The 23,727-nt window shown below is 49.6% G+C and overlaps 1 protein-coding gene across 1 annotated transcript in view; it reads left to right on the top strand.

Moving 5' to 3' along the window:
• ZBTB10 (zinc finger and BTB domain containing 10) overlaps positions 1 to 23,727 on the top strand; it is a 308,748-nt gene that overhangs the window by 178,116 nt on the left and 106,905 nt on the right. The gene's annotated exons all lie outside the window — the stretch shown is intronic.

Consider the following 23,727-nt stretch of genomic DNA (forward strand, 5'->3'; position numbering starts at 1 on the left):
GGGCCGTACAATTCAGAGGGATGAGAAGGGGTACCCCGACACGGAGACCAAACGGAAGGGGAGGAAACCAGCCGGGAACGTCACACCAGACATTCCAGCAGGCACACCAGGGCGACAATCAATCGCAGCAGGGGCAGCAAAAGCAAACCTGGCAGTACCAGCCTCTGGCCAGTCCTTTCGCGGGAGGGTGAATGGATGAGGGCAAACAAGAAGAGGGGGCCAACAACCCACCTCAAAGTGACTCCGTCACGCAAAGAGTGCCCACCCACACGACCCCTCCGAGGGTGGAGCACAACAAGGCCAACAAGAGGGGGTTACACGGACCAAACATCGACGAACATGTAACACCAGTAGGAGGCAGGCTAAGACACTTCTTCCAGGAGTGGAAGAAGATAACTACAGACAAATGGATACTCAACATCATACAGTTTGGATACTGCATAGAACTGGAAAAGAAACCACCAAACAGAAAAACAAAAAGGAAGGCGCATTCAGTAAAAGAACTAGCGCTACTCCTAGAGGAATCACAAGAACTCCTCCGAAAGGAGGCCATCAAACCAGTTCCATTTGGAGAAAGGAACAAGGGAGTGTACTCAAACTATTTCCTAGTTCCAAAAGTTGACGAAACGCTAAGACCCATTCTGGATCTAAGGTTCCTAAACAAATACATAAAGACACAAAAGTTCAAGATGACATCCCTACAAGAGGTCATTCCTCAGATAAGGGACGGAGAATTTATGATCACCATAGACCTCAAAGATGCCTACCTGCACATTCCCATGAACAGGCAGCACAAACATCTACTAGGATGTACCATCAACAAAGAACACTACCAGTTAACAGCCCTAGCCTTCGGACTAAAGTCCGCGCCAAGGGTGTTCACCAATGTCTCTCAGCCGTGGCAGCGTACCTGCACACGTAAGGGATCCATGTATACCCTTACCTCGACATCTGGCTAATAAAAGCAATTTCACACATGACATGCAAGGAACACACACAGCGGGTCACAGAGACACTGACAGACCTGGGATTCTCCATACACTGGGGGAAGTCCTCAATGGAACCAGAGCGAGTGAAGATGTTCCTGGGTGCACAGAGCTTCACCATCCAGAGCAGGGTGTTCCCCAGCGACAAGAGAACACTTGCCCTGCTGAAGGAGACACGCCACTACCAGAAGGGACGAGCTCTGACAGTGAGGACAGCGAGCAAGATCATGGGGATGATGGCGTCCTGCATACACCTGGTCCCCAATATACAGCTCCACATGAGACCATTCCAGGAATGGCTGCAACAACAATGGTAACAAGCTACAGGAAGTTGGGAAGATCTAGTGGTTGTAACGCACGCAGTGCAGGATGAGATAACGTGGTGGAACAAAAAGAAAAAAACAAAGGGGAAGCCTTTAACACCACCAACCCCAACGGTGACCATCACCACAGACGCATCCCAGATGGGATGAGGAGCACACATGAACAAACTCAAAGTGAGGGGTCTGTGGACTCCAGCATATGCGGTCAGACACATCAGACACATCAACTACCTGGAACTGAAGACCGTGTTCCTCGCCCTGAAGGCATTCCAGAAATTAATGTACAACCAGACAGTGTTGATACAAACAGACAACACAACAACGATGTTCTACATCAACAAACAGGGAGGAACACAATCAGTTGCACTGTCCAACCTAGCGCAAGAAATATGGAGATCGGCCATCCCACTCAAAATAGACCTGCTAGCCATACACCTACCAGGGAAGGACAACATGGAAGCAGACTGGCTCAGCAGACAGACTTCAGCATCCCACGAGTGGGAGCTCAATGCACAGGAAACGCAAAGGCTATTCAGGAGGTGGGGAATACCGACGATAGACCTATTTGCAACACACCAGAATGCAAAATGCTGATCCTTCGCCTCCAGACAACCAGGGGAACGATACCAGGAGAATTCCCTATGGATAAGCTGGTCGAAAACATTTGCCTACGCTCCACCCGCCCCCCCCCCCTCCCCCCTCCTGCCACCCCCCTCCCCCCGATACCGCTGATACTCGGGGTACTCAACAAGCAGAACCAGCAACATGACACTGATCCTGGTGGCACTACAGTGGGCAAGGCAGAACTGGTACTCACAAATAATCGAAATGGCACAGGGACCACCCCACAAGTTCGGGAAAAGAAAAGACTTACTCTCCATGAAAAACGGAGAAGTACTACACCCAGAGCCAGAGAACCTCAGCCTAGCGGCATGGCTCCTGAAGACATAGTTTGCACACCTGAGGTTACCTGAGAGCACCTTGCGGGTGCTACGAGAGGCAAGGAGACCTAGCACACAAAGGTGCTATGTGGCAAAATGGAAGAGGTTCACACAATGGTGCAGCAAGAAAAAACTTCACAAGGAGATGACAAGGGAATCATCGGTGCTAAGATATCTCACGCACCTGCTGAAAGCAAAACTAAGTTCATCCTCGCTAAGAGTACACCTAGCAGAGATAGTATCTTACACAAGGGGAGAGACAGGAAAGAGCTTCTTTACATCACAAATAGTGAAGAGATTCCTGGAAGGGGCAAAAAGGATCGCACCACCTAAGAGGTTGCCGCCACCGGCATGGAACCTTAATTTAGTCCTAACAGAGCTCATGAAAGTGCCCTTTGAACTCATCCATAAGGCCTCCCTACACATGCTGACAATGAAGACAGGCATTCTGGTGGCAATCACCTTGCTGTGCAGGGTAAGCGAGCTACTAGCGCTAACACTGCAAGAACCCTGCAAGAACTCTACATTCAAATGCACAATGATAGGGTGGTTATGAGAACTGACCCACACTTTACAAGGTGATGTCTAGGTTCCACATGAACCAGACAGTACAAATACCAAGCTCCTTTCAGAAACCATCCACAAGCGCAGAGAGGGAACTGCAAACTCTGGACGCTAGAAGAGCAGTGATGCATTACATGGAAAGAACTAAGGAGCACAGGAAAACAAAGCAGTTATTTGTGTCCTTCGCAAGCAGTTTCCTGGGTAGACCAGTAACAAAGGGAACCATCGCACGATGGAACGCACAAATTATACAACTCTGCCACAAACAGGCAGGCCAGGAACTAGCAGAGGGGGCACAAGCTCACTCTACCAGGAAGAAGGGAGCAACAATAGCCCTCCTGGCTAACACAGCCATTCAAGACATATGCCTGGCGGCAACATGGGCTTCAGTGCCCATGTCACTAAGCACTACTGTGTGGATATACAAATGAACAAGGAAGCACAATTAGGACAGAAGAAGCTTCAACATATATTCAACAACCAATGCTCATCTTCCACCCAGCCACCACAAACATAACAAACCGCTACAAAGTCTATGCACAGCATAGTGAATCCAAAAAGATTCACGCTGCAAAACAAATAGTTTCTTACCTGTCGGTGTAGTTTTGCGGCTTGAAGATCTTTCTGGATTCCCTAGCGAACTCACTCACCTCCGCCAGAAAGATGAGGCAGTGGAAAAAGGTGGTAATACAAGGACAATATAGAAACGGACACCTTAAAGGACAAAGTGGGAAAAATCACTTACTTGAAGAAGAAATAGAAAACATTGCCAAAGGATTCACAAACGGAACACAAAAATAAGAAAAAAGAATCCGAAGATGGCGCCCAAAGGTGGGAGCTTCCGCAGGAAGTGTGCCGACGTCACAGGAAGTACACCAAAAGGTGGGACATCGACGCCCACCTGGGCTACAAAAAAAAAGAAAGAAAAGACTATGAATCCGGACCCAACCACTAGACCGCGGAATAATGTTCAGCATAGTGAATCCAGAAAGATCTTCAAGCTGCAAAACTACACCGACAGGTAACAAACTATTCGGTATTCTGAATTTCTGACATTTCATTTAATCGGTGATTCCATATTACCTTTTAGTGGGTCTTTTCTATTACATCTATGATTGTACATTTGTAGTCTGTTTCACTGTGCAATTGTTCTAAAAAGTGTTTTACCAGGGGAGTATTCCTGTTCTTGCATTTGATTCTTGATTTGTTCAGTGACTCAGAGCTGCAGCTCTTTTTAAATAGCACTATGAGATTTGGGGAAGTGACAAAGATAACAAAAGTGTTGACAGTATGGGAAGAGAAAGGGTTGTCTGTGACTTCATTGAGGATACCCATAATTCAGAAGGAGAGTTACATGTAATTAACCTTTCCTTCTGCATCAGAGGATCCTCACTGATAGTCATACATGTAGAATAGAGTATTAAGCATATCCCTTACCCACAGGTGTTAATACAAGTTTAGAGCTTAAAAGATTAAGAGTTATTTTAATAAGAGGTATAGTGAGTAAGAATATTTTAATTAAAAAGATTCTTTAAAGTTGGGTAACATAAAGAAGATTCAGCTTTTCAATCAGCGTCCAAGCAGTAATATTTGGAAAAAGTATGAACAGATCTCCATGTAGCTGGTTTCATATTTGAATTATTGTAACTATTTTTGTTAACCAGGCAGCAGATGCTGCTTTACTACATGTACAGTGAGCTCTAGGATTACCCGGGAGAGTCTAGGTACCCATTGGATAACAAATAGTAATACACAAAACAAATCAATCTACCTATGGCCTATTTAGAGGAACCATATCATTGGTCCGAAGTCCATAATTTACGAACAATGGGTTAGTTTTTACAAATATCTTTATTTCTGTCCAAATAAAATGTAAGAACTCTTTTAACATTTAAGGGATAGAGTGTCTTGTCTGCTGGGGAAGAAGGATTACTAAACAATACTGAAAGTTACATTTTTTGATTGATAAAAAAATCTGAGCTAACTTTTGGTAAAAAGGCTATGTTCTTAACACTACTGTATTGTGAAATACTCTGTATGGTTCTATTGAGGAAAGAGCTTGGGGTTCATGAATTATCTTGCTGAATTAATATATATCAAAAAAGCTACCTTCCAAGAAATATGCTGCATTGAGTTCTTATGTATGTGTTCACAAGGAGGACCAATTAATTTGAAATAAAACGAAATTCAAATCCCAATTCAAGTCTTCTAGGAGGAAAAGTATTTTTTTCAATCTTTCCCAGAAATCTTTTATAACTAGCATGGCGAAAAAGGGTCTTTGTATTCGTGCTTTTCTATATGCTGTCATGGCAGAGGATGATCTTTGATGGATTTGAGCATGTGAATGAAGTAGATAAGGTAAAATGATCTCCTCTTCACAGTTTATTGGGTTGTTATTATTTTCCACTTAAAAGCGTAAAAAGCTCTTTTATCTGATAGACATCTAGCCGCTGATTTCTTAATTTGAATCTTCCGCAGGTGGCAGGCTTTTTCCCCCACAGTACGCCAGCATGCCGGCTGAGGGTGTTGAGCGACTCCGCAGCGACTTCGTCCTCTTGATGTGATGTCAGTGGAATCATACATCTTCCTCACTAACATCAGTTCATTCTTTTCCGCGCTTGCAGTGAGGATCCAGAGCAGAGTTCTGGCCACTATTGGACCCTTCTATTCCTCCTCTTTTAGTCTATGGGAACAGTGTGACAGCGATGTCATCAGGGTTTAAGCCCTGTCGTTCTTGCGAGAGGCAGATGTCGATTACAGATCCCCATACGATCTGTTTATGGTGTCTTGGTGAGGAGCACGACTTTCTTGACTGTGGCTCTTGTCAAGATCTCCGGCCGAAGGTGTTGAAAGAACGCCATATAAAGCTCCTTGCGGCTCGGCTTTCAGATGAACTGCAACGTCGTCCATCTTCCCTGGAGCAGATCGACAGGTCGACGAGTTGCTCGGGTGGGGAGCCGCCGCCTTCCAAGATGGCCACAAAGGTCCAATGTGCTAAACGTAAGTTCAACGTCATCTTTCAATTGCCAGTTGCGGAGGCCTCTCAGTTGACCCCGTGCCTCCCTGCATACCCAGGAGCCGGGCGACCTTCGACCACATGAAAGAATACTTTCTTTCACGCCAACAGGTCTTTGACTCTCCAACTCCCTCTGCTGCGCTTTCAAGCCTAAAGGAGGAAGGGAGTGTCCTGTTTGTCTCCTCACAGGCAGCTGTCGCAGCAAGGCCCCCTGAATCCAGTAGCGGATTTGATGTGGCGCTACCGCTCAGCCCTCCGAGATTTACACCGTCCGTGTCTCTGCAGCCTGCGACTGGGGCACTGCTCGATGCGGATCCCAGTGATATTTCTGACGTCAATTCGGCGCCGCACCGGTGCTGGACAGCGTCTGGTGCAGCATCGGCAGCGCTGCCTATTGTGGACAATCCTGAGTTAGACCCTGTTCTGTCTTTTTCTACCTTTCCTACAGGAAATCCTTGTTTGGCAGGCAGAGTAGAGGCTGTGCGGAAAATTCCTTTGGGTACTCTTGCCCCAGCTTCCTTGGAAGATGCTTGGCTGACTGATCTGGGGAGCTAGTGGCCTGCAGTCCTCTCCAGCTTCAGATTTGCTTTCCCCCTCCAAGCATTGCAAAGAAGGACAGTTCTTCTATATCAGAGGTTTCTAGAAGGGCGAATGCAATTCTAAATTGCCAATTTTGCAGCGTGAATCTTTCTGGATTCACTATGCTGTGCATATTCCGCAATCTGGTGGTTGGGTCCGGAATCGTAGCCCTTTTTCTCTCTCTTTTTTTTTTTTTCGTAGCCCAGGTGGGCGTCGACGTCCCACCATTTGGTGTACCTTCCGTGACGTCGGCATGATTCCTGCGGAAGCTCCCACCCTTGGGCACCATCTTCAGATTCTTTTTTCCGCCGTTGGTTCTGGATCGTCGCGTGAAGCTCCAGAACTTTTGGAGGAGAAAAGAAGATATAACCAATTTTCTACAGAAAAGGACTTGAGAAGACTAGGAGAAGAAGACCATCAAAGCCGGGACAACGAAGGAGGAGAAGTAACTCGAGATCTTCGACGTCCGACGAGGAATGCACGCACAGGGGGCCCCCTGAGCATAGTAATGGACAACACACCCTTTAAATTCTGCCGTAACTGCCACCACAAGTATGCGCAGAAGGACCAGCACCCGGTCTGCAACCTCTGTCTGCCAGTCGACCACAGGAGCAAGGACTGCAACGCCTGCTCCGTCTTCACACAGAAGACACTCAGAATTCGAGAGAAGCAGAGGATAGCTCACCACACAATGCAGGGCAAGGGCCAGGCACCGTCGCTGTACGAACTGGGCCTCTCCACCGACGACGAGGACAACATCGCCGAAGGTCCAGATGACTCCACGGTCGCAGAGACCGATGAGAAAACATCAGACAAGGTAGGAGAGTCTACGACCCCGAAACCCTCGACAGGGCCTCGAAGGCCTGAGGCAGACTCTCGAAAATCAGAGTCTATAGCCTCGAAGGGAGCACCGGCGCCGCAAACCTAGACGACCGAAGCTGCATCCTCCGAAAAACAGCCCAGCTCATCCTTCGAAAAGGACTCCCAGACGGCGAAGACCGGTGTAAAGCCAAGGTCGTCTAAGCAGGTCCCCGAAAGAGGAACCTCGACTTCGAGGGAGAAGGAGCCGAAAACCACTTCAACGTCGATGACGCCGTCGAAGAGGGCGGCCGAAACGCTCGACGTCTAGCATGTCACGCAGATGGAGAGGAAGAAAAGAAGGCTCGAGGCTGAGATGGAGAACATCCTCCAGAGGAAGAAAGACTTCGAAGAAAAGATGAGAAGCTACAGGATCCCCTCTAAGCCCTTTGCCGAGGTAGAGGAGCACGAGGAGTTCGACGCCGAAGAGCCGCCGAAAACTCCGGAGCCCTCGGAGCAGGGAGAAGAGGAAGACCTCTATTACACAGAGGGGAAATATGAGGATCAGCGTTCGAGCTACTACTCGAGATCCTCGACGGCTCAAGACCTGGACTGGCAGGACATCGATGCCGAAAACCCAGAGGAGGCTGTGGAGACATACCCCTCGAGGCCTTCGCCGCCAGATGACATTGGGGCTTACAATGAGGTTATCAAGGAGGCAGCAGCAGCTTATGGGGCTAAATTGGAGGAGGAGAAGCCTAAAGCAGATTTCTTGCTGGAAACCTTGCTCCCCACGCAGACAAGAAGCCAGTTCCTGCCCATGCTGAAGAGTGTCATTGGCCAAAGGAAGGAAGCGTTAAAGGACCCAGCAAATTGCAGATCTGTCACGCCAAGGACGGAGAAGAAGTACAAGTTCTCCTCCCAGGACCCTCCCTATATCAAAGGGCCCGTCACAGCAGACTCAATTATCGCTGCGACGGCAAGGAGAAGGGCCACCGTCCCAACAGCATCTAGGCCACCACCTGACAAGGAGAGCAGGAGGATGGACCTGACAGGCATAAAAATCAAAAGAAACGCTGCGATGCACTGGCGGATGGCAAACTACAACGCCCTCCTGAACAGGCACCAATATCAACATTGGGACGAGGTGGGGCAATTGCTCAAGCACCTCCCAGAGCAATTCCAGGAGAGAGCCACACACCTCGTGGAAGAGGGGAAAAACATTGCAAATTTGTGCCTGAAGACAGCCTTGGACGGAGCAGAAACCTCCAGCAGACTGATGGCTATAGGGATCACAGAGAGAAGGCAAGCCTGGCTCAAGATCTCAGGCTTCAAGACAGAGGTTCAGAACAACATCCTGAACACTCCATTCAACGGAGAATTGCTGTTCGGTGCCCAGGTTGATGAGAAGCTCACCCAACTGAAGAAAGATATTGAGACAGCAAGGTCCATGGGGGCCCTGCAATTCAGAGGGATGAGAAGAGGCACTCCGGCAAGGAGGCCAAACGGAAGAGGTGGTAACCAGCCAGGAACATCGGACCAGCCGTTCCACCAAGGTCACCAGGGTTACAATCAGGGCCAGCAGAAGCAGACCTGGCACTACCAGAACAGGGGCCAGTCCTTTCGCGGGAGAGAAAACGGGCGAGGCCAGAGAAGGAGAGGCGGTGAGCAACCCCCCTCTAAGTGACTTCGCACAGAAGGATGTGCTCCCACACTCAAGCCCTCCGAGGGAAGAGCACAGAAAAGCAAAGGGGAGAGGGTCACACGGACAAGACACAAAAGAACATGTAACACCAGTGGGCGGCTGTTGGACCTGCGATGGGCAAGCCCAGCACAAAGGGGGTAGCTTGGCTCAAGTGTCAAGGCAAGTGAAGGCTATCGTATTCAGCCGGCTCTGACCCAATAATATCTCCTTGTACAACCACCAAAAAGAAGGACACCACACCACTGTTGTAGAAAAATACGATTCCTTTATGTAAAAATTCTCTGTTGTGAATGGGGGATCAATTAGGAAAGCACATTTACATTTCTTTTGGTCACAATTTGCTGGGTTTCGATTTTGGAATAGATTCAATAAATAAGCTTAGGAGTACAGTTCATCAATAAATAGAATGAATATTAGGAATAAATATTGTCAATAAATAGAATAAATATCGAGGATAAATATCTTCAATAAATAGCATAAATATCACTTTCTGTTTAGCAGAATAAATACTGGTTCAGTTAAATAAACAACCACATATTCTTTCTGGTATCGCTGCCACCAATTAAATAGTTCAGGAACACTACATTTGTAAATACATTTCAGGTTGGAAAGATAACTCTTACAGTTTATGACGTTTTCACCACTAATGTACACAGGCTTCTCTGGGCACAAAAAGGAGTGCTGGGACTCTTTGAGAATCACACGGGGGTTATGCGCGTATATCTAAAAGGCAAGGAAAGACAGTGAACACTTGATTTACACTCGGCTGCCACCGGGTTGAGATCTCTGTTTGCCGGTTGGGGTCTAAGCGCGCCTAGGGGCTTCTACCACCGCTAGCACTCAGGCGGCACCAGTGCCAAGTCTTTAGACTGCCGAACGGGGCTGCCGAAGAGGTCACACAATCTTTCCGCTCAGTCAAATGAATGCCGGTTCACAGTTCCTTTATAACAGTGCTTCCCACCTGAAGAAACGGGCCCACCTCACATCGGCTGCAATTGAAAAGTGATTCAGTCGGGTTCAGCACTTCTCTCGCCAGCGACGGGTTCTCAGGGGCTCCACGGACCTCCCTCCGACTTCCTCAAACAGGGATGGTTCCCGCCCACAGCTACAGCCGCCGATTCACTGGGGAGGGGCAGAGACAGTAGTCCCGCCCAACGAAGGCTGGCCTTTCCCCGCCCCGGCGCACCACCTCACTACGAAGCTCTCTACGCCGGTGGAGCTCGGAGACGTCCGAGCTCCTCGCTGGAGGCGCCTGTCACAGAGGACGTTCTCGGTCGCGGCGAACTTGCTCTCGCCTCGCGATCCGAGTCTGTCTTAATTCACCACCGGGGGGGCGGGGAGGCACACGAACACGGCCACAGTCTCTTGGGGGTGACGAGGCACTCGCTGGGCAGGCGCTGTAGGCGCGAGGTCACCGCACACAGCTGACTGGAACGCCAGTCAGGATCCACGCCAGTGACCCTTGCTTGCTCTACTGCCTGCACTACCAGCCGCCTCAGGGGTCAACAGGGCAGGTGTCAATCTGGTGTCAAGTCTGGAATTTCCTTCTTCACCTAGATCTGGAACATCATTATCCTATCTAGTCTTCTGGTCATCTAAAATGGCCGCCAGGGACTGGACCTTATATAGCCAGTGCCCTGAGGTGCTGGCTCGTGCCAGTAGGTTCTAGAACCTTCTTTGGGCCAGGCCAATGACATGGCACTACTGAAAGGTATTTGGGACCCTAACAGCCACCATACTGGGGTTCTAGAGCAGCCATTTTGTGTACCTGAGGGAAATAAAGAAATTCCTGTCAGGAATGCGCGCTAAGCAAAAGGGCGCCAAAACCTTGAAAGGTCAAGGTTCATGGAGGATCCAAGGGGAGTCACTCACATGAGGAAAAAGGGTGGCCACCATTTTGAGGCCATTCATACAGGTTGCCAATCCCAGTCTATAATGTCACAGGTTCCTTGTAAATAGGTGCCAAAAACCTTGTGAACAACTGGGCGTCAAGGAACATCCAGCCCCATGAAACAGCACACAAAAGGTCCTGGTAGACAAAGAAAAGCGACATATTTTGGGAGGTACAGGGGAACAAAAGAAATCATAGTGGTGAGGGGACTCTCAGAAGCAGACGGGTCTAACAGCGGCAGACTAAGATTTTTCCTCCAGGAATGGAGAAAAATTACCACATCATACAGTTCGGATACTGCATAGAGTTGGAAAAAAGAGGCCGCCAAGCAGAAGACCAAAGAAAAAAGAGCACTCTGGAAGGGAGCTAACGTTGCTCCGAGAAGAAGCTCAGAAACTCCTCCGGAAGGAAGCCATCGAACCGGTCCCATTCAGAGAAAGGAACAGGGGAGTGTACTCAAACTACTTCCTGGTACCAAAAGTGGACGAAAGCCTAAGACCCATCCTGGACCTACGCTTCCTAAACAAACATGTAAAGACTCAAAAACTCAAGATGACGTCCCTACAGGTGGTCCTCACACAAATAAGAGACGGGGATTTCATGTCCACTGTGGACCTCAAAGATGCATACCTGCACATATCAGTGAACAGGCAGCACATGCTAAGATTCACAGTAAACCAGGATCAGTACCAATTCACAACCCTGGCATTCGGTCTAAAGTCCGCTCCAAGGGTGTTCACAAAATGCCTCGCAGCAGTGGCCGCACATCTGCGAAGAGAGGAGATCCACGTGTACCCCTACCTCGACGATTGGCTGATAAAGGCGAACTCTCGCAAAACATGCAAGGAACATGCACAGCGAGTCACAAAAACGCTGTTGGACCTGGGATTCACCATACACTGGGGAAAATCCTCAATGGAGCCGGGGCAGGTGAAGATCTTCCAGATCAACACAATTCAATGCAGGGTGTTACCCAGCGAAAGGAGGACACTCAGCCTACTAAGGGAGACACGCCACTACCAGAGGGGGCAAGCTCTGACCGCGAGGACAGCGAGCAAGATCATGGGGATGATGGCTTCATGCATACACCTGGTCCCCAATGTACGCCTACACATGAGGCCACTCCAAGAATGGCTGCAACAACAATGGCCACAAGCTACAGGAAGTTGGGAGGATCTAGTGGCTGTAACGCACGAAGTGCAGGAAGAGATGAGGTGGTGGACCAAGAAGAACATTACAATAGGAAAGCCTCTAACTCCACCAAACCCAACAGTGACCATCACCACAGACTCATCCCAGAAGGGATTTGGCGCACACATGAACAGGCTCAGAGTGAGGGGTCTGTGGGCACCAGCGGATGCGGTCAGACACATCAATTACCTGGAACTGAAGACCGTGTTACTCGCCCTGAAGGCCTTCCAGAAACAGCTGTACAAACAGAAGGTGTTGATACCAACGGACAACACGACAACAATGTTTTACATCAACAAGCAGAGAGGGACTTAGTCATTCCCTCTGTCCAGCCTAGCGCAAGAAATATGGAGATGGGCAATACCACTCAAAATAGACCTGCTGGCTATACACCTACCAGGGAAGGACAATGTGGAGGCGGATTGGCTCAGCAGGCAGACTTCAGCATCCCACGAGTGGGAACTCAACAATCAGGAAACAGCGAGACTATTCAGGAGATGGGGCACCCCAACAATAGACCTGTTTGCAACACGCCAGAATGCAAAATGCCAGTACTTTGCATCCAGACAACCAGAGGAACAATCCCAGGGGAATGCCCTATGGATAAGCTGGTCAAAAACATTTGCCTGCGCTTTTCCCCCGATACCATTGATCCCCAGGGTGCTCAACAAGTGCAGGAATAAGCAACATGACCATGATCCTGGTGACACCTCAATGGGCCAGGCAGACCTGGTATTCACAGATTATGGAGATGACGCAGGGTCCACCCCACAAGTTCTCAAAAAGAAAGGACCTACTCTCCATGCAGAACTGAGAAATTCTACACCCAGAGCTGGAGGGCTTCAGCCTAGCGGCTTGGCTCCTGAGGGCTTAGAGTTTGCACACGTAAAGCTCCCAGAGAGCACCCTGCGGGTGTTGCGAGAGGCAAGGAGGCCCTGCACACGCAAATGCTATGGGGCAAAATGGAAAATATTCACTCAATGGTGCAGCAAGAAAAAGCTGCAGAGGAAGCTGACCAAGGAATCAACGGTGCTAAGATACCTCACACACCTACTGAAAGCCAAACTAAGCTCATCCTTGCTGAGGGTACACCTGTCAGCAATTGTGGCATACACAAGGGGAGAGACTGGGAGAAGCTTCTTCACATCACAGGTAGTAAAAAGATTCCTGGAAGGGGCAAAGAGAATAGCGCCACCAATAAGGATGCCGCCGCCGGCATGGAACCTGAATGTGGTGCTGACAGAACTCATGAAAGCACCTTTCGAACCCATCCACAAGGCATCACTGCAAATGCTGACAATGAAAGCTGCCTTCCTGGTAGCGATCACCTCGCTACGCAGGGTGAGCGAGCTGCAGGCACTGACACTGCAAGAACCCTACATCCAGATACACAGTGACAGGGTCCTGATGAGAACAGACCCGCACTTCATGCCAAAGGTGGTGTCAAGGTTCCACATGAATCAGAGTATTCAAATTCCTAGCTTCTTCCAGAAGCCCACGAAGTGCGCTGAGAGGGCGCTACACACTCTAGACGCAAGAAAGGCAGTAATGAACTACATTGAAAGGACGAAGGAACACAGGAAGACAAAACAGTTCTTCGTGTCCTTCGTGAACAGTTTCCTGGGTATACCAGTGACTAAGAACACCATCGCTCGATGGATCGCACAAACGATACAATTCTGCCACAAGCAAGCGGGGCAGGAGCTAACAGGAGGGGCACAGGCCCACTCGACCAGGAAGAAAGGAGCAACAATTGCCTTTCTGGCCAACACACCAATTCAGGACATATGCCTGGCGGCAACATGGGCTTCAGTGCACACGTTCACTAAGCACTATTGCGTGGGTGTACAGATGAACAAAGAAGCACAAGTAGGACAAAGAGTGCTTCAACATATATTCAACAACCAACGCTCATCTTCCACCCAGCCGCCACAAAAGTAACAAAACCGCTACAAAATCTATGGACAGCATAGTCGCTGCAAAACGAATAGTTTCTTACCTGTCGGTGTAGTTTTGCAGTTTGAAGATCTTTCTGGATTCACTAGCGAACCCACATGCCTCCGCCAGAACAATGAGGCTGGAGAAGAAGGTGGAAACACATGGAATAGAAAGCAAGTTGAAGCTTACAAGATACGTGAAAAGAATTACGTCGGAAAAAGGATTAACAAACATAGCCATGGATTCACTACAAGAACACAAAAGAGAAAAAAAAATCTGAAGATGGCACCCAAGGGTGGGAGCTTCCGTAGGAAGCATGCCGACGTCACAGAAGGTACACCAAATGGTGGGACGTCGGCGCCCACCTGGGCTACAAAAAAAGAGAAAAAAGACTACGATTCCGGACCCAACCACCAGATTGCGGAATATGCACAACATTTGAATCCAGAAAGATCTTCAAGCTGCAAAACTACACCGACAGGTAAGAAACTATTTGTTTTCTTTTGTGCAGTTATCCACAGATTCCTTGATGCAAGTTCTCCCTCAAGGTGGGACAGAAGTAATCCTACAACAAATCCCTCTTTGATATATTATTGGAGTCTTGGGTGCAACCTGTCACAGGGCTGTCTGTTGACTGGGCAATCTGCCTTAGGTTTTGTCCTTCCCCAGGGGATTCTCCCTGCCTTTTACAACACTCTACCACTATAGGGCCGGTAGTACAGGCTGCTACTGCATCAGCAGACCTTATTGTTCTTCTGGTCGATCCCCCTGGCAAGGACTCCAGTTAGTTGGATAATTGTAGTCGGAGTCTCTTTTCCTCTGCTAGTACGGCACTGCGATCTTTAAACGCAACCTATATGTTAGGTAGAATGTATCAGGCCCTATGGGACTCTGTTGCTGGCGTCTGCCCTCTCTGTCTGAGAAAGCCAGGCAGAGAAGCTTCTTCTGGTAGTACAGGATGGCGAGAAGCTTCCAAATGTACCATTAAATGCAGTATAGACAGTACCTATTTTGTCGGTAGGAGTATGTCTCAGTCTCTCACGTTGCGCAGGCATGCGTGGCTGCGGCTGTCTGAGTTTTCGGAACCATATGAGACACTCTACAGGATGGGCCATTTGATGGTGTCTGTCAGTTTTGGGAGCAGGCTCATTCAGCTTTATGTCAGTTCATGGCTTGCCGATATAATAAAACCACCTAAAAGATTGAGTGGCAGTTGTCTGGATCCTTTATAGAGAGTTTCAAGACGCAATATTATCAGTATTTCTTTTATGTATGGTACCTTATAAGCCCGGTCAAGAGTTAAGCAATCCTTAATAACCCTATGAGTGAGTTAATTCCTCCGTATCCCTCCACCACATCGAATGCCAAAGAAAAACCTGAGCCAGGTTGGTTAACTCTGAAATATAGAAGAAGTTCCGCTCTTTATGTAGAATAAAATTTGAGCAGATTTTAGGAAGAGCATATCATTTCTTATAAAAACCATCTTCTATTCGTTGTAGTATAACAGCTTTGGCTGTTCACCACATCCCTGCCCATAGGTGGCTGCTAAAATTGCTTTTGAAGAATACATCTTTTGAATTGGCTCTAATGGCTTTGAACCTAATTTTTTCACAAAGGAAAATATGGCCATAGTTTTTTTTCTAGCACATTACATCTATTCATGACCATATTTGACCATGTGGCTGAACTATTAAATAAACACCCAAATATAAAAAAGTCTGGGTAATTTCAATTCTGTGGGGCGAAATATAAAAAGGAAGTTTTCTACGCCATTTCCATGTAATTAAAATGTAAGTTTTCGCTTCGTTGACATGGAGGTCCAATGAATCCATATAGGACACATAATTATCAATAAGCTTTTCCAGTGCTAAACCATTCCTAGCTATCGATTACAGCATCATCTGCATATAGTGTGGAAGTGGATTATTAATAATCCACTGGTGCAGGGTCACCCTTTAGTCCACAGGTTCGTAACAAGTAAGGAGGAATCGACACTGGAGTGAAGTACCATGGATCACTTATTTAGCGTTCATGAATGGGGGCCCATCCCACAAGCACTATAGAGATATTCTGGGAGAAGCACACTGAACAATGGTTTACATGGGTTTTTATAGCAAAGATCACAAACAAGGGACGCCCAGAGGCAAATAGAGCTTTGGGAAAAACACACAAATGAGGTAACGGCAAGAATTGACAGCCTCACAGCCTCTCCTCCTTCCCACCTACCCTACTTAATTGCGGCCGCGCACAGCCGGCGCAACAAAGGCAAGCCCATCTGCGCCTGTCTGCGACCCGACCGCGTCTAGTGCCATGAACGCTAGATCTCCCACCACCCATCGCTACGACACCACCACCCTCCTCGCACTCAACCCTGGAAGACTTGGAGAATGCCAACAGGCCTCGCCGAACACGACCCATGGCCAGTTTTCCTGCCTCCACTGCTGCCAGACCCTCACACGGGCCTCCAACACTGCCGACGCCAGCACCGGCGACACCCTAAAATGCATTCTCCTCAACGTATGCTCCGTATACAAACATGCTATGGAAGTCTGGAACCTATTTGAGACTCTCTCGCCTGACATCACTGCCTTCACAGAGACCTCTGACCAACGCATCCTCTGCCCTGACATCAGCACTTCCATCCCAGACGGATACAAGATCCAGAGGAAAGACCGCCCCAACCACCCAGGAGGGGGCCTTGCCATCGCCTCACCACCTCCAGCGAAACCTTCCCCTCTGCCGAACACCTGCACTTCCAGATCCAGACCACACCGAAAGCCACACTCCCAGGAACCCTCTTCTACAGACCCCCCCGGCTCACGAACACCCTTTGCCACCACCATCACAGACTTCATCACACTCCACGCCATCGCCTCAAAAAACGACATACTCATTGGAGACCTGAACTTCCACCTTGACAACCCCACCGACCACAACTCCACTATCCTTCGTGACAACCTCACCAGCATCTGGCTTAAACAACTCGTCAACACACCGACTCACAGAGCAGGACACAACCTCGACCCCATCTTCGGGGCAGGAAACCGCGTCCAATTCAGCCACACAACGCAGCCGCCGTGGACCGACCACCACTGCGTAACTTCGCCATCAACAAACTCAAGGCACCCAAACCAGACCCACGCCCGCCACAAAGGAACTGGAGCAAAAGTTACCGACGAGCATCTTAACTCCACCCTCACCCGAGATGACCACACCTGGGCACACGACGCAAACGACGCAGCCAGAGAACTCCACACCTGGATCTCTGACTGCGCAGACAAGCTCTCCAGCTATGACAGACCACGCCCCAGGAAAGCCGCCTGGTTCACCATCGCTCTCCAAGAAGCCAGACGCACCTGCAGACGCCTGGAGAAGAACTGGAGAAACACCAAGACAACCGAAAACATACCACCTAGAACAACGCCATGACGGACTACCACAACCAGATGAGAGCCACCGGGAGGCACTTCACAACAAAATCCTGGCCAACTCCACCAACTCCAAGGAACTTTTCAGTGTCATTCAAGAATTCACCAACCCACGCAGTGACAACTTCCTAGACCATACGCCAGGCGCCACAGGCGGCCCCCTGCCCACCATAAACACCAGTCAGCCCACCAGCTCTAACTGGACACTGATCACAGCCGAAGACACTGTCGCAACCATTAAAAGCATCCACTCGGCGTTCCCCACCAACCCCTGCCCCCCTCACATCTACCACAGAGCCACACCCGCCATCGCACTCTAACTACAACGCATCATCAACACCAACTTCAAAACAGGCACCTTCCCAGACTGGAAGCGCGCAGAAGTCAGACCTCTGCTCAAGAAGCCGACAGCTGACCCCACCGACCTCAAGAAGTATCGGTCCATCTCGCTCCTCCCCTTCGCAGCCAAAGTTGCAGAGAAAACAGTCAACAGGAAACTGACCCGATTCATGGAAGAGAACACTCCTCGACCTGTCCCAATCCGGATTTCGAAGCAACCACAGCACGAGAACCGCCCTACTCACCGCCACAGACGACATCCGCACCCTCCTGGACCAAGGCCACTCCAAAGCCCTTACCCTACTCCACCTATCAGCTGCCTTCAACATCGTGTCCCACAGCACTCTAGTCGCCAGACTACACAACACAGTCCTACAAGGAACAGCCCTGGACTGGATCCGATCATTCCTCACCGGAAAAAGCCAAACGATCAAACTCCCACCCTTCCTCTCCAACCCCACAAATCTTCTGCGGAGTCCCACAGGTTTCATCCCTGAGCCCCACCCTCTTCAACATCTACATGGCCCCCCTGTTGGAAGGCGGTGACCCCAGGGGTCAAGAGGACTCTCCTAACCGCCTGGAACCTCCTCTCCCGCAATTACTGCCGAGTCTTATCGAGGGAGGAGTCCCCGCCGGGGAGGACTGATCGTACACACTGTCGACACACCACACTTATGAACGGACACCACACCGTGATTCTTTATCAAGAGATACTTTATCAAGAATAAAAGTAGGGAGCAATACACAGCGATCGAGGGATCGCGAAAGTCTCGTAACGAGGGATCGGGGAAGCGGGACAGTCTTAGGATGCCAGCTGGCACGCCACGCACCCTGCGCACAGTTCTCAATCCTAAAACTGGGGGATACGGGGGCTGGCGATGGGACTTGCTGTCCTACTCACTTCTGGTTCCAGATGATCGTGACGGTAGCGTTGATGGTCCAGCCGGACCAGAGAGTTCGTCAAGCCGCGACGAGGTCAGCAGGGCTTGGTCAGAAGTACTCCGTCGTACTCGTAGGCAGGTGGAGCCGCGACAGCGTCAGCAGGGCTCCGATGGTTTAGGTCTTGTGCTTCAAGAGGGAGCCGCGTCAGCGTCAGCAGGACTCCGATGGTTCAGGTCTTGTGCTTCAAGAGGGAGCCGCCACAGCGTCAGCAGGTCTCCGATGGATTAGGTCTTGCGTTTTGAGAGGGAGTCGCGACAGCGTCAGCAGGTCTCCGATGGTTCCGTTCCGTAGGTTCGAGGATGAGCCGCGACGACGTCAGCAGGGCTCAGTGGGTCAGAGTCTGTTCTCCTCAAGGTCAGCCGCAATCAGATCAGCAGGGCTTTCTTGTCCAAGATACAACTGCCGACTAGATGGAAGGCAGGCTGTCTTATAGTACCGGAGTTCTTTGATGTCCGGAACCTCAGAGGCAGGGGGCCGGAGGTCCGAGGGCCAGGCGCCTGATTGTCTGGGCGGTCGGTTCTTTGAGGCTTTGGACCATGCGTCCAGGGAATCCCAGACGCCCATCAAGGCCTGGAGCCAGCTCACTAGGAGGCCCAATGTGCAATCGAAACCAGCCCCCAGGGATAGTTCAGAGGTGTGAGGGGGAACCAGTTCCTCGGAAGGGGGCCCCCCTCGCAGCCATTGTCCGACAACACGGCCTCAAAATCATATCCTACGCCGACGACACCCAGCTCATCCTCTTCCTGACCAAATACCCCACCACTGCCAAACTCAACTTCCAGAAAGGAATGCAAGAAGTCGCAGTCTGCATAACCAACAGCTGCCTGAAGCTCAACGCCGAGAAGACCGAAGTCTTCGTCCTTGGTACCACCCATTCTGCATGGGACAGCACCTGGTGGCCGGCCTCCCTTGGAAGCCCACCTACCCCCTCAGACTACGCCAAGAACCTCAGCATCGTACTCAACTCATCACTCACCATGAACCAACAGGTCCATGCCGTCACCTCCAGCTGCTTCAACATCCTCCGCAAGACTTTCAAGCGGCACCTCCCTGAGTCAAGGAAGACAGCCACCCACGCACTCATCACCAGCAGGCTGGACTATGGAAACGCACTAGGCGCCGGCATCAACAAGTCCCTACTCCGCAAACTCCATACAATACAGAACACCGCCGCCAGACTCGTCCTCGGCATCCCCCGACACGAACACATCAGTCAACACTTATGAAGTCTCCACTGACTCCCCATGGAGAAAAGTCACTTTCAAAATCCTCACTCACGCCTACACAAATGCCTACACAACAACAGATCCAAATACCTCAACAACAGAATCAACTTCCACGTACCCAAAAGAAACCTCCGATCATCCAACCTCGCAGTGGCCGAAACCCTGCGCTTCCACAGAGCCAGAGCAGGCGGAAGATCCTTCTCTTACATTGCAACCAAGACCTGGAACAAGCTATCGGCAGAAATCAGACGTTCCCCCTCCTTGAACACTCAAGACCTGGCTCTTCGGCTAAACAGATCTGCGGTGAGAGTGCAGCATGTTGTAAATTTTCCCAGGCATCCTCCTTCAGAGCTCCAAGTCTAGTCCTCCTCGCTTCCTATTATTGGAAGCGGAGATATGTGACCATTTCTTTATCTCTTGGGTTTTTCCTTAGTGCCATACGTAACTTACTGAGTATTCTGCACTAATGGAACCAAATATATCCGGTTTTCCGATCAGCAGTTCCTCTCTTTTGGACAACCCAGAATCAGTCCTCATTAGCCTGTGTGCAGCAAGGTGGATTCCAGTCTGCATCCCCTTTTGACATGGAAAACCTGTGAGTGCACACTCGACAAGTACTGTCATCCTGCAACGTTTCCAACCCACAGTCTGCAGGAGGAACACATGGCCACTTTTCCATACTGTCTAGATACTAATGTGATTGTTGTTGCTTCATTTGGGCCATGAAGTTCTTTACGGCCTGCTTCACTGAATGTGAATCCGCTTTCCACTTGCTAAATGATAACTCTACTCCAGGGTTTTCAGATTCAAGCATGTTGAATGTCTGTGGCTGGAGAAGAACTTAGTTGCCTAACTAAAACTGCAGTTCTCCAACATTCGTTTGTTTCATGGATTCACATGCAACCATCCCTTTTCCCCATTTGGACTCTAATTTATTTATTCTCCTGTAATATCGGACTGTGAAATCTTTAGGGCGTGTGGTGTGTTTGGCACATACCCTCATTGGTTCGAATTTGGGAAGTTTCTTATCCGGTGAATGTTCAATAGTGAATTGCTTTGCTTGTGACCATGTTTATTAGGTCCCGCCTGAGACTGCGCATGCGCTGTAACTTGCAAGATATTTTGTTAGCTTACACAGGGCTTGGAGCCCACCCATTGCTTACCTTTGGTTGACTTCATTGTCACTCTTTGTACTTGTGTCCTTCCCCTGCTTGCCTTGCGGGAGCTATTTTTTCACTCTCTGCGGCTGCACATATTTGTGCGATGCCTAGTTCATCATGTGACCACCTCTTGGTTTTGCTCTCTGTGTCCCGTATGTTTTTTTATGTCTTGCCTGATCCAGCGCATGCTCTGGCCGAGACATTTAGAAGGTGAGTTTTCAAAGTGCTACTGGCTGGCTACTCGCTTGCGTTCATGCGAGCGTGCACACGCGGAGCCCCCATCTGTCTCCTCCGTGACGGGCTATTAAGTTGCTTGTTTTTATTTTCCGTGCTTTGCCCTCTGTCTCCTTCCGATCACTTTCACTTTTGTTTGAATCCAAATGTAAATTACCATGGTGTGCAAACTTTTTTTCAAGTTGCATCAAAACAGTCTTATTATTATTAGCCTTATGAATAAACGTATTGGTCTCAAACTTTGTAGTCTCTTCCGTTCACAACCACGTATTTACTCTGCTCATCAATGCCTACCAACTATACAAATTGGTATCTGGCCTTATTTAATTGCTCCCAACACGCAACGTGCATGGATTACAGTACGCACACACACACACACACACAACCACAACCACAAAACCACACCCATAAAAACACACATCCACAACAACAGCACACAACCCCACACACACACAACCCCACAACCACACACACACAACCACACCACGCACACACACCACGCACACACACCACGCACACACACCACGCACACACACCACGCACACACACCACGCACACACACCACGCACGCACACCACGCACGCACACCACGCACACACACCACGCACACACACCACGCACACACACCACGCACACACACCAGGCACACACACAACCACACACACACAAACAACCACACAAACAACCACACAAACAACCACACACACAACCACACACACAACCACACACACACAACCACACACACACAACCACACACACACAACCACACACATGCAACCACACACAACCACACACGCACAACCACACAAACACACACCCCCACAAAACCACACACAAAACCGCACACACACACAACCACACACAAATCCACACCCAACCCCACACACACAACCACCCCCACACACACACAGCACACATACACACCACACACACACAGCACAACCACACACACCCACACACACAACCACACACCCAACCACACACACAACCACACACACACAACCAACCACAACCACACACACACAACCACACACACACACAACCACACACAGACACAACCACACAACCACACACACACAACCACACACACACACACAACCACACACACACACACAACCACACACACACAACCACACACAGCCACACCCAACCAACCACACTCACACAACCACACACACCCACACCCAACCAACCACACTCACACAACCACACACACCAGACACACAAAACCACACACACAACCACACGCACCCAACCACACACACAACCACACACTAACCACAACCGCACACAACCACACACACACCACACACACCAAACACAACCACCACACACACACAACCACACACACAACCACATACACAACCACACACACAACCACACACACACCCACACACAAACCCACACACAAACCCACACACAACTACACACACACACACCTACACACAACCACACACACAACCACACACAACCACACACACAACCACACACACACAACCACACACACACAACCACACACACACAACCACACACACAACCACACACACACAACCATACCCACACAACCACACACACACAACCATACCCACACAACCACACACATACAACCACACACACACAACTACACACAACCACACACACACAACTACACACAACCACACACAACCACACACACCACACACACACCACACACACCACACACACACCACACACAACCACACACACCACACACACACACACAACCATACCCACACAACCATACCCACACAACCATACCCACACAACCATACCCACACAACCACACACATACAACCACACACATACAACCACAACCACACACACACAACCACACCCAACCAAACGCACACAACCACGCACACAACCACGCACACAGCCACACACAAAACCACACACAACCACACACACAACCATACCCACACAACCACACACACACAACCACACACAACCAAACGCACACAACCACGCACACAGCCACACACAAAACAACACACTAACCACAACCGCACACACAACCGCACACACCCAACCACACACCCAACCACACACAACCACACCCACAAACAACCACACCCACAAACAACCACACCCACAAACAACCACACCCACAAACAACCACACCCACAAACAACCACACCCACAAACAACCACACCCACAAACAACCACACCCAACCACACACCCAACCACACACCCAACCACACACCCAACCACACACCCAACCACACACCCAACCACACACCCAACCACACGCACAGCCACACGCACAACCACACATACACGCACAGCCACACATACACGCACAACCACACACACACACACAACCACACACACACACACAACCACACACACACAACCACACACATAACCAGAACCACACACAACCGCACACCCAACCACACACCCAACCACACACACAGCCACACACACAACCACACACACAACCACA

Source organism: Lissotriton vulgaris, chromosome 4_1 (assembly GCF_964263255.1).
Source record: "Lissotriton vulgaris chromosome 4_1, aLisVul1.2, whole genome shotgun sequence".
Classification (NCBI taxonomy): Eukaryota; Metazoa; Chordata; class Amphibia; order Caudata; family Salamandridae; genus Lissotriton; species Lissotriton vulgaris.